Consider the following 11,018-nt stretch of genomic DNA (forward strand, 5'->3'; position numbering starts at 1 on the left):
AAAATCACTGCCATACCCCCGGCCTGACTCCACTGTCTCAGGATGGACCTCACCAAGATATAATCTGTTGAAAATTCTGGTATGCAGGTTTTGTGACTGAAATCTTCAGGCTTTCTCCGGGTTGGGATGGGCTACCTCCCCTCACCTCCCTGTACTTCTGGAAGACTTGGCAGTCACATCCACACCCCAAAATGGCCACCCAGTTGAAAAGCAATTCCAATCTTACCATCTTGATAAAAATATCAAATGCTCTGAACAAACACCTCTTAGCACCTGTATTGCAAACCATAATACACAAAAGGAAAAGGAGAGAGCGAGAGCACGAGCAAGAGAGCAAGGAGGAAAGTGCCTCCCATAGAGAGAGGCTGGGGATGGGCGTAGGGGGTTGGGGGATGGTTGTGGGGAAACAGGGGATATTGGTTGTGGGAAATGTGCACTGGTGGAGGGATGGGTGCTGGATCATTGTACAACTGAAAACCAATTATGAACAGCTTTATAGTGGTCTATCTCATGGATATCCAATTAAAAAAATTAAAAAAATGTAATGTGGAGCTCATGCCCAAATTAACCAGCTTAATCAATGGTTGAATAAATAGCAGTACTCCTACATTAGGGACTGGATCGATAGCATAGCTGGTAGGGCGTTTGCCTTGCACGTGGCCAACCCAGGTTTGATTCCTCCATCCCTCTCAGAGAGCCCAGCAAGCTATCGAGAGTATCCTGTCCACATGGTAGAGCCTGGCAAGCTACCCATGGTGTATTCAATATGCCAAAAACAGTAACAACAAGTCTTACAATGGAGTGGTGCCCACTCGAGCAAATCGATGAACAATGGTATGACAGTGACAGTGACTCCTACATTAAAAAAAAGGACATATGCCACTACATATAGATTCATATACATGCATGTGTCAATTCAGAGTGATTCACACGGAGGGCTTTTTCTGTGCAAAGAAGAGAAAATACACGAGGAACTGTGGCAAATCTATTAACAACTCTTTGTGGACAGAAGAAACCATCACTACACAGCATCACAGATGAGCCTGATAGAGACTCAGCTCTGTGGTAGACCCACGAGAGACCAGAAGAACCCAGAAACCCTCTCCACGTCATGTGTGTAGTAATCAAAGCTTTAGATGAAATCATTATCTTCTCTATGTGCTTGGTATCCAGCAGGGGAGAACTGGTCCTGATGGTCCAAGGAAACAGAAGTGGGAGCGACTATGATTACTGCTTATTAGCACTTACACTTACACTTTGGAGTCAGCTCTCATAGTGACTATCTTATTTTCTATAATTTTAGACAGTGAGATATCAAAATCCATGCGGTTACTTTCCAGGGAAAAGAAGTGGTTGAAAGCGCCTGCTGTATCAGTAGGAAATCTGGTGAACATGATTCAGAGAACTGGGCAAGGTCAAGAAAAAATGCCACAGATGGGGGGCCAGAGTGAAAGAACAGTGGGCAGGGGGTTGGCCTTGCATGCAGTCAATACTGGTTTGATTCCCGGCACCAGGTAGGGTCCACCGAGCACCATCAGGAGTGATTACTGAGTTCAGAGCCTGAGCATTGCCGGGTGTGACCCCCACTTGTATTACTTGCCATCCTGTTGATCTTCGATTTGCTCAAGCGGGCGCCAGTAACGTCTCCATTTGTCCCTATCGCGTGCTAGTGTAGCCCAATGATATCTGCTCGCTCCAGGAACAGGAAGAACCTCAAATTGTTCATTCAGGGTTTTGACGAAGAAGTCTGACCATCTCGTTGGTGGGTGGCCATGCAGTCTTTTGACGTCCCGTGGAATCCAGTCGGTAACAGCTCTAGTCCAGTGGTTGTCTCTGAATCGCATTATGTGTCCAGCCCATCTGATTTTTGACGCCTTGGCAAGCGAGAGAGCATCCCTGATTCTTGATCGTCGACGAAGGTCGGAACTCTGGATTCCTTCTCTCACTTGAGTGAGACATGATACTCCTAGCATAGCTCTTTCGATTCCTCTTTGGGATACCTGAATAGTGGTTTCATCCTGTTTTGTAGGGCCCAGGTCTCTGAAGTGTATGTTAGTGCAGGAAGAATGGTGGAGTCAAAAAGATGTGCACAGAGCCAGAGGTTCTTCATCCTCTTAACCACTTCTTCGATGCTCTTGAAGGCGTTCCATGCTGCTCTCTTCCTCCTGCGCAGTTCTGGTGCCAAACTGTTCCACATGTTGAGTTCTCAACCCAGGTACGCATAGCTGCTGCATTTGGAAATGTTCGTTCCATTGAGAGCAAATGGAACGTCAGGGACTAGTTCGTTTTTCTTTTTTTTTTTTTTAAATAATTTATTTATTTTTAATTAGAGAATCACCGTGAGGGTACAGTTACAGATTTATACACTTTTGTGCTTATACTTCCCTCATACAAAGTTCGGGAACCCATTCCTTCACCAGTGCCCATTCTCCACCACCCGTAAACCCAGCGTCCCTCCCACCCTCCCCAATCCCATCTCCCCCCCAACCCACCCTGCCACTGTGGCAGGGCATTCCCTTCGGTTCTCTCTCTCTAATTAGCTGTTGTGGTTTGCAATAAAGGTGTTGAGTGGCCGCTGTGCTCAGTCTCTAGCCCTCATTCAGCCCGCAACTCCCTTCCCCCACATGGCCTTCGACTACAATGTAGTTGGTGATCGCTTCTCTGAGTTGCCCTTTCCCCGGAACGTGAGGCCAGCCTCGAAGCCATGGGGTCAACCTCCTGGTACTTATTTCTACAGTTCTTGGGTATTAGTCTCCCACTCTGATATTCTATATACCATAGATGAGTGCAGTCTTTCTATGTCTGTCTCTCTCTTTCTGACTCATTTCACTCAGCATGAAACTTTTCATGCCCATCCACTTAACTACAAAATTCTTGACTTCCTTTTTTCTAACAGCTGCATAGTATTCCATTGTATAGATGTACCAAAGTTTTCTCAACCAGTCATCCGTTTTGGGGCATTCGGGTTTTTTCCAGATTCTGGCTATTGTAAACAGTGCTGCAATGAAAATACATGTGCAGATGTTGTTTCGATTGTACTTTTTTGCCTCTCTGGGATATATTCCCAGCAGTGGTATTGCTGGGTCAAATGGGAATTCAATATCTAATTTTTTGAGAATCGTCCAAATTGTTTTCCAGAAGGGCTGAACCGGGACTAGTTCGTTTTTCATAAACATTGTCTTGGTGAGATTCAGCTGAAGTCCAACCTTTCCACACCCGCGGTCAAAGTGGTCTCCAAACCAAACCAAATCATAAGAAGCAACAAAGAGAGAAACAGTCCGGTAGAGCCTAAGGCTTCATATAAATGACATAATTAAAACAATTTGGCAATAAGAAAATGGAAGTCATAGGCAATCAAAGGAAGAACAAGTCTGATGTCCAGAATCTAAGCAAAGGGTCCCGATGTGAGTGAGACTCGGGGCTGCGATCCCAGGAAATTCTTCAGTAAAGGAAACTAATTTTGCAGTTCCCAGGACAAAAAAAATTTTTCAGGGCCCTCTTGATGTCCTTGTTTCGGAGGCTGTCGATGAAGGGGTTTGCATCGGGGTGACCACCGTGTACAACACCAAGGCCACTGTTGTTAGCTGCAGAGCTAAAGTACAGTCCCATGGTTGTAAAATTGAACAAGGAGACCATGGGGAGGTGAGAGCCACAGGTGGAAAAGCCTTTGTACCTGCCCTGAGCAAAAGCATTGCCATATGAGGACCCGGTCCTAGCATAAGAGTAAACAATGCCAAATAAAGGCTATGAGAACAGAAGCGCAGTGCAGTGATTGAGTTCACAAAAATGTGCAGGATCTCCACCTTGGGGCAGAAATACAGGTGCTAGGATATGGAGATTTCACTATGAAAGAGTTTAGACACTCGTGACCCAGTGCCCCAGAAGTGGCAGCCCACAGAGGTGGGGGTTCATGATGACTATGTAGTGCAGGGGGTGGCAGATGGCCACAAAGCGGTCATAGGCCATGAGGGTCAAGAATAAGTCATCTAGGTTGCCAAAGAGGATGAAAAAGAATATCTGGGTGATGCAGCCTTCGTAGCTGATGGCTTTTCTTTGCAGCAGGATGTTCTGCAGCATCTTGGGGACGGTGGTGGAGGTGAAGCAGATGTCCACCGGGGGCAGGTTGCAGAGGAAGAAGTACATGGGTGTGTGGAGGCGGGGGTCTGAGCTGGTGGCCAGGATGATGAGCAGGTTCCCCAAGATCGTGGTTAGGTACATGGACAGGAAGATCACATAGATGAGGGGCTGGACTTCCGGCTCCTGGGAGAGTCCCAGGAGGAGAAACTGACATGTGGGTGTTGTTTTCCGCTGCCATACGCTGGCTCTGACTTGCAGGAAAGAGGGAGACAGATGACTACATTTCACCTTGTCTGCTGATATCACCGATTAAAAAAATTATTGTACTGTCATCCAAATGGCTCATCAGTTTACTCGAGCGGGTACCAGTAACGTCTCCATTGTGAGATTCTTGTTACTGCTTTTGGCATATCAAATACATCATGGGTAGCTTGCCAGGCTCTGCTGTGTGGGCGAAATACTCTAGGTAGCTTTCCGGGATCTCCAAGAGGGGCAGAGGAATCGAACCCGGGTATGCTCCATGCAAGGAAAATGCACTACCCGCTGTGCTATCATATTAAATCACTGTGATATAGTTATAAGCTTTCATGTTTAGGTTACAATCTCCCAATGATCAAACACCCATCCTTCCACCAGTGCACATTCCCCACCACTGATATCCCCTTTCCCACCCTCCCCCTGCCTCCATGGCAGACAATATTCCCCATACTCTCTCTCTACTTTTGGACATCACAGACACCGAGAGGTCATCATGCTTGGTTCATTATCTACTTTTGGCATGCATCTCCCATCACAACTGGTTCCTCCAGCCATCATTTTCTTAGTGATCCCTTCTCTATTGCATCTTCCCTCTCCCCTCCGCTCATTAAGTAGGCTTCCAGCTATGGGGCAATCCTCATGGCCATTGTATCTACTGTCCTTGGGTGTCAGCCTCATGTGATGTTATTCTATACTCCACAAATGAGTACAGTCCTTCTATGTCTGTCCCTCTCTTTCTGACTCACTTCACTTAGCATGATACTCTCCAGGTTTATCCATTTATAAGCAAATTTAATGACTTTATCTCTCCTAACATCTGCATAGTATTCTATTGTGTAGATGTACCAAAGTTTCTTTAACCAGTCATCTGTTTTAGGGCACTCAGGTGATCTCACCGATGTGAAAAGCAATCACACATGTCGTGTCATCAGTAAAGTTATTTAAAATATGATCTGATTTGATATGGGCTGGAGTGATAGGACAATGGGGAGGGTTCTTGCTTGTATGTGGCCATCTTGGTTTGATTCTCAGCATTCCATAAAGTGCCCTGAGCCTGCCAGGAGTGTGGTCAAAATAATAAATAAAATATTATCTGATTGGATCATGGCTCTTGTAGAAATCCATTATGTCAACTCTGATGTGGATAGTTCTTTTATCATGAATCACAAAATCCCCGTTAATCGTCGATTTCTCGAGTGGGCTCAGTAACCTCTTCATTTGTCCTTTCCCCGAGATCTTAGAAGTCTCTTGACTTGACCCTCCCAACGATGTTGCACTGGAGACTCTTTCAGGGTCAGGGAAATGAGATCCATCTTGTTACTGGATACACCATGGGAAGCTTGCAAGGCTTTCCCATGTAGGCAGGAAACTCTCAGAAGCTTGCCAGTTTCTCCCAGAGGGAGAAGTTGGCTACAAGATATTGCTTCTGGGAGCTCGCTTTTAAGTCTCTGGATGTTGGTCATTGATGGAATTACAATACCTGGTTTCCTCTGCCAGTACCTTCATGCATGAGGCCTGTCCGAATGTGTGGAGAGGGGCCTTGGGCATGGATGTAGCTAGGTTCTGGTGGTCTTTGGCCGCCGGGAACTCTGCTCGGGGTGGAGAGGGAAGCTGGAGCCATCCCCTCCGAGGGGCCCCGGGGAAGATAGCCAGGTGTGCGGGCAAGAGACTATCTGCCAGTTCTTTTATATATATATATATACATATATATAATTATTTATTGTTTTTTGGCGGGGATCATGGGTTACTCCTGGCGTTGGGATGCCAGAAATCGAACCCAGGTTGGCTACATGCAAGAAAAATGCTCTAACCTCTGTACTATCACTTCGGTCCCTGATATAGAAGTTTTATCCAATTATATCTCCCCTGGATGTATAGTTTACTTTAGAATATTTTTATGTGCTGGAGGCCAGAGCAATAGTACAAGTCAGGTGCTTGCATTGCATGTGGTTGTCCCAGGTTTAATCTCTGGCACTTCATAATATGCACTGAGCCCTGCCAGGAGTGATCCTTGAGCACAGAGCAGGGAGTAAGCCCCAAGCACTGATGGTAAGGTCCCAAATAAACAAACAGCAACACTGACACAACCCAGTTACTTTGTCACATGTTGGGAGCAGATATTGAAGATAAACCGTGCTTCAGGTGACACTGAGGCATTTTCTATTAGGTACCAAAGAGCGAATGTTTCTACAATTCAGTGAGTGAAAGAATACCTAAGACAGGGGCCAGAGAGATAGTACAGTGGGTAGGGTACTAGCTTGGACAAGTCTGACCCAGTTCAATCACGTGCATTCCCTATGGTCCCCCAAGCTCCTTCAGGGGTAATCCCTGAACACAATCCAGTAGTAACCCCTAAGCACTGTCACATATAGCCCAGAACCCCCCACCCCCTCCAAAAGGCAATAATAACATTACATTAGAGAGTGCATCTGGGAATAGTGGTATAAAGCAAAAATAAGAAAAGGAAATAGTGAGCAGGATATTGGGTTTTCCACAGACAAAAGTGAAGTTCTGTCTATATGGTGCCATTGATAGAGACCCAGAGGGGAGGAATGACGTGCCCCACAGGGCACAGGATGTGCAAAGGCCCTGGGGAAGTCCGTTGGATGGTCTAGATGCCGCAGGGGGAGTGGGCTGGGGAGTAGCGGCAGACATGGTGCCGCTCAGATCCACAGCCAGGAGCTTCTTAAGCATAGGATGCGCCTCCCAGGCCCCCTCTACTCGGTCCCTTGGCCTGCCACAGACTCCACCACATCTTCCTGGATCATGGCCTAATTGACTTAGGGTACCTGAGGACTTAGGGTACTGGCTCCCAGTCTCAGCCCCCAGGTCACACACAACAGCACAAACGCACACAGGACGCCGGGTGGGCACCCTGAACTTCCCTGCCTCTCCCACTCACCAGCTGGCGACTGGCCTCACCTGGACAGACTTCCTGACTGGAAGGTCTCCATGGCACTCTGGACTCCTCCCTAGTGTCCAACGATGGTGAAGAAATCTCTGTCCCCAGACCAGTCAGCAGAGGGAGGGGAATCCCCGTCATCCAGACCATTTTGGAGCAAACTCACCCGGACCCTTCACTCCAGCCCGCATGGACTTGCAGGGAGAAACCAAGCAGAGATCTTCAAAGCTCTCTTTGTCCCATCCTCTCATTGCCCACGTCTCCCCCTTGGGACCCCAGCCTCGAGGCACTGAATTTCCCCGTGGGAACTTTCCTGGACAGAAAGGAATTCTTCCTAGTGAGCGCCTGTTCCCAAGATGTCGATTCATAGTCAGGGAAGCCCTGATTTCTTCCTCTTGCCCCACAGATTACTTTCTCGCCATGTCCCTAAATTTCCAGTGCCCCTGTCTTCACCGAGTGGGAGTTTTCTGCACGAGTGACACTGAGGGTCACATCGCAGTTAGGTTATAGTACTTTCAAGCACTTGATGCTTCCAAGTACTGGTGTGGTGGTGGCGACAAGGCTGTAGAAAGTTTTTGTGTTCCTCTACAAGTAGGGTGACATGGATTTTTCTCCTCATATGAAAATTGTGGACATCATAGTCATTTCCTGACACCACTGACAAAACAATGAGGACTTTTGTCTGTTTTTTTGCAAATTAAAAGCTTTTTTCATAGGCTAGAGATAGCATAGCAAACAGGACACTTGCGTTACATGCAGCTGACTCAGGTTCAGTTCCTGGCATCTCAAAGGGTCCCCCGAGCCCTACAAAGAGTGGTCCCTGAGCTCAGAGCCAGAAGTAAGCCTTAAGTGTGACCCAAAGTCTCTCTCCTCACAAAAGATTGTATAACATATCCACTAAAGCAATGCGCCCACTCTCTCTCTCTGGACCTTACCAGGCAATCTTTATATTTTTTATTTTTTATTTTTTTTCTTTATATTTTTTTAAATGGAATCACCGTGAGCTACAGATATAAAGCTTTCATGTTTGAGTTTCAGTCGTACAATGATCAAATACACAACCCTCCACCAGTGCACGTTTTCCAACACCAAAGTCCCCATATCTGTCCCCATCCCTAACCTTCCCCTGCCTGTGTGGCAGACAATTCCCACAATACTCTCTCTACTTTGATTACATTCAATATTTCGACACCAGTACCACCATTTTATTTGTGAAATTTCCCATCACCACTCAAACCTGCCAAAGATGCAATGCTAGACAATTTGCTTTGTATTGCTTGTTTGTATAACATTTAATGTCATGTGGCCACAGGAGCTTGCTCCTGGAATTCTAAAATTTTAATCATTAGAGTCTGGAGGGATCTCTACAGTGAGCTGCTCGTTTCTGAGATTCTTCTGTGTGTCTCTGGATCATGGCCATTTAGAGCTTAATAAGTAGCTGGAGGCAGTTTGTGGGCATCATCCCAGAGTTCCATCAGAGTGGGGGAAGGAGAGGGACTGAACCAGGCAATCCTTAGGCTTATTTGTGCCTGTAAATCAGGGATAATTCCTGATGGGCTCATGCGACCACCTGGGGTTCCGGGGATTGAACATGCATCAGTTGCACGCTGCTGTATTATCTGTCCGGCCTCTAGAAAAATGAACTGTTTATAGAAATGAGGGTCAGGACTGGTCCATGGAAATAAGCTTATCACACATGGGAGCAAGCGGTGCAGCTAGGAGAGAGAAGGAACCACTATGACAAGGAGAGTTGGAAATAATCATGGTGGACAAGAACTGGGCATTGAGAGGTGGTAAAGGGATATTCATGTTATCCTTCAGTATTGCATATAGTGGCTAAAAGTTTAAAAAAAGGGAGAGAGAAAGGGAGAGGGAAGGAGATACAGGAGAGAGAGGAAGAGGGAGAGAAAGGGACAGGGAAGGAGAGAGAGGGAAGGAGTGAGAGGGAGAGGGAAGAGAGAGAGGGAGAGACAGAGAGGGAGAGGGGGGAGGGAGGAAGGGAGGGGGAGAGAGAGGGGAAGACAGGGAAAGAGAGAGGGAGAGAGAGAGGGAGGGAGAGAGAGGGAGATAAGTCTCAAACATAAAGGCAGTCTGGGAGTGGGTGGCGGAAAAGAAACTGGGAACATAGATGGTGGGAAATGTTCACTGGTGAAGGGACGAAAGTTGGAACATTGTATGTCTAAAACCCAAACATGCACAATTTTGTCATTGTGTTCTCACAGTGATTCAGTGAAAAAATTTGAAAAAAGAAATGCAATATGACATGACTTGACATTACCTTCACATGGAGACATACACTTTATACCATGGTTTTGTGTGGCTCCTTCAATTCATGGGATTATGTCTCTAAAATATGTGCTTGATATATGTATTGTGTATGTGTGCCAACAAATGAGTCAGAAGAAAATAATCTTGACAGTGCTCATATATGGGGATCACATGAGCCCCTGGGGGATGCCAGATATTCCAAGTTACCACAATGGAGAAATTTCACACATGAGGGAGGAGAAAGCAGCATGAGACAAGGGGTTAATGATGGGATGGGACACATAGGGGAACAATGTTGGGAAGGGCCATGGTTGGTTGAGAAACACTCACCTAATAACCTGACACTGTGTCAATAAAGTGTCTGCAAACCATAATACCCAAAAGGAGAGTGAGAATGAGTGAGCTAGAGTGAGAGTGAGACCGAGAGCTAGAGCTTGAGAGAGAGAGAGGGAGAGGGAGTGCCAGGGTTATGGGTTATGGGAGGGAAACTGGGGACATTGGTGGTGGGTAATGTACACAGGTGAAAGGACTCCTGTTGGAACATTAGATAATTGAAACTCAACCCTGAACAGCTTTGTAACTGTGTACCTCACTGTGATTCATTAAAAATAAATTTATAAAAAAGAAAAAGAGAGAAACTCATCTAGGAAACAAGTTTCCACCTGGTCATCGAAGTCCCAGAACTCTCCTAGCTCCTAACTGGGGTGAAACCTGGGCTCAGAAGGACACACATCACCTGCATGTAGATTCCACATACACATTTGTGTTGATTTAGAGTGATTCACGTGGAGGGCTTTTACTGTGTAAAGAAGACAAAATACACGAGGGATTGTGGCAAATTTATCAACTCTATGAAGAAAGAAGATACCATCACTATACACAGCATCACATGAGCCTGATAGACTCAACTCTGTGGTAGACCCGAGAGAGCTCAGCACAGTCCAGAAACCCCCCTCCACATCATGCGTGTAGTAATCAAAGCTTTAGATGAAATCATTATCTTCTCGATGTGCTTGGTCTCTGGCTGGACAGAACTGGTCCCGAGGGTCCAAGTGAAAAGAACTGGGTACTTTGATGATGACTGCTTATTAGCACTTACACTTATCTTTGAGGTCAGCTATATAACTGTCTTATTTTCATGTGTCTTAATATCTAAATGAGATATTACTACCTTATTTCCTTTTACTTCAGACAGTGATATTTCAAAATCCACAGGTTACTTTCTAGGAAATAGAAGTGTTAGTAAGAGCATGCATGTTTGGGTAGACAATCTAGTACAAACAGTTCAGACAACTGGGTAGAGTTCAAGAACAACCAAGATGGGGCTGGACAGTGGGTAGGGGAGCCTGCCTTGCAACAGTTCGATTCTCTGCACCCCAAAGAGTCCCCTGAGCCTGCCGGAACTAATCCTTGAACATCACCGTGTGTGATACTCAACTTCCCAAAAGTCAACAAAGAAAAACTGAGATTAGAAAGAGCCTATAGCTTCATATGAATGGCATACATAAAACAA

The sequence above is a fragment of the Sorex araneus genome, chromosome 2 (genome assembly GCF_027595985.1).
Source record: "Sorex araneus isolate mSorAra2 chromosome 2, mSorAra2.pri, whole genome shotgun sequence".
Classification (NCBI taxonomy): Eukaryota; Metazoa; Chordata; class Mammalia; order Eulipotyphla; family Soricidae; genus Sorex; species Sorex araneus.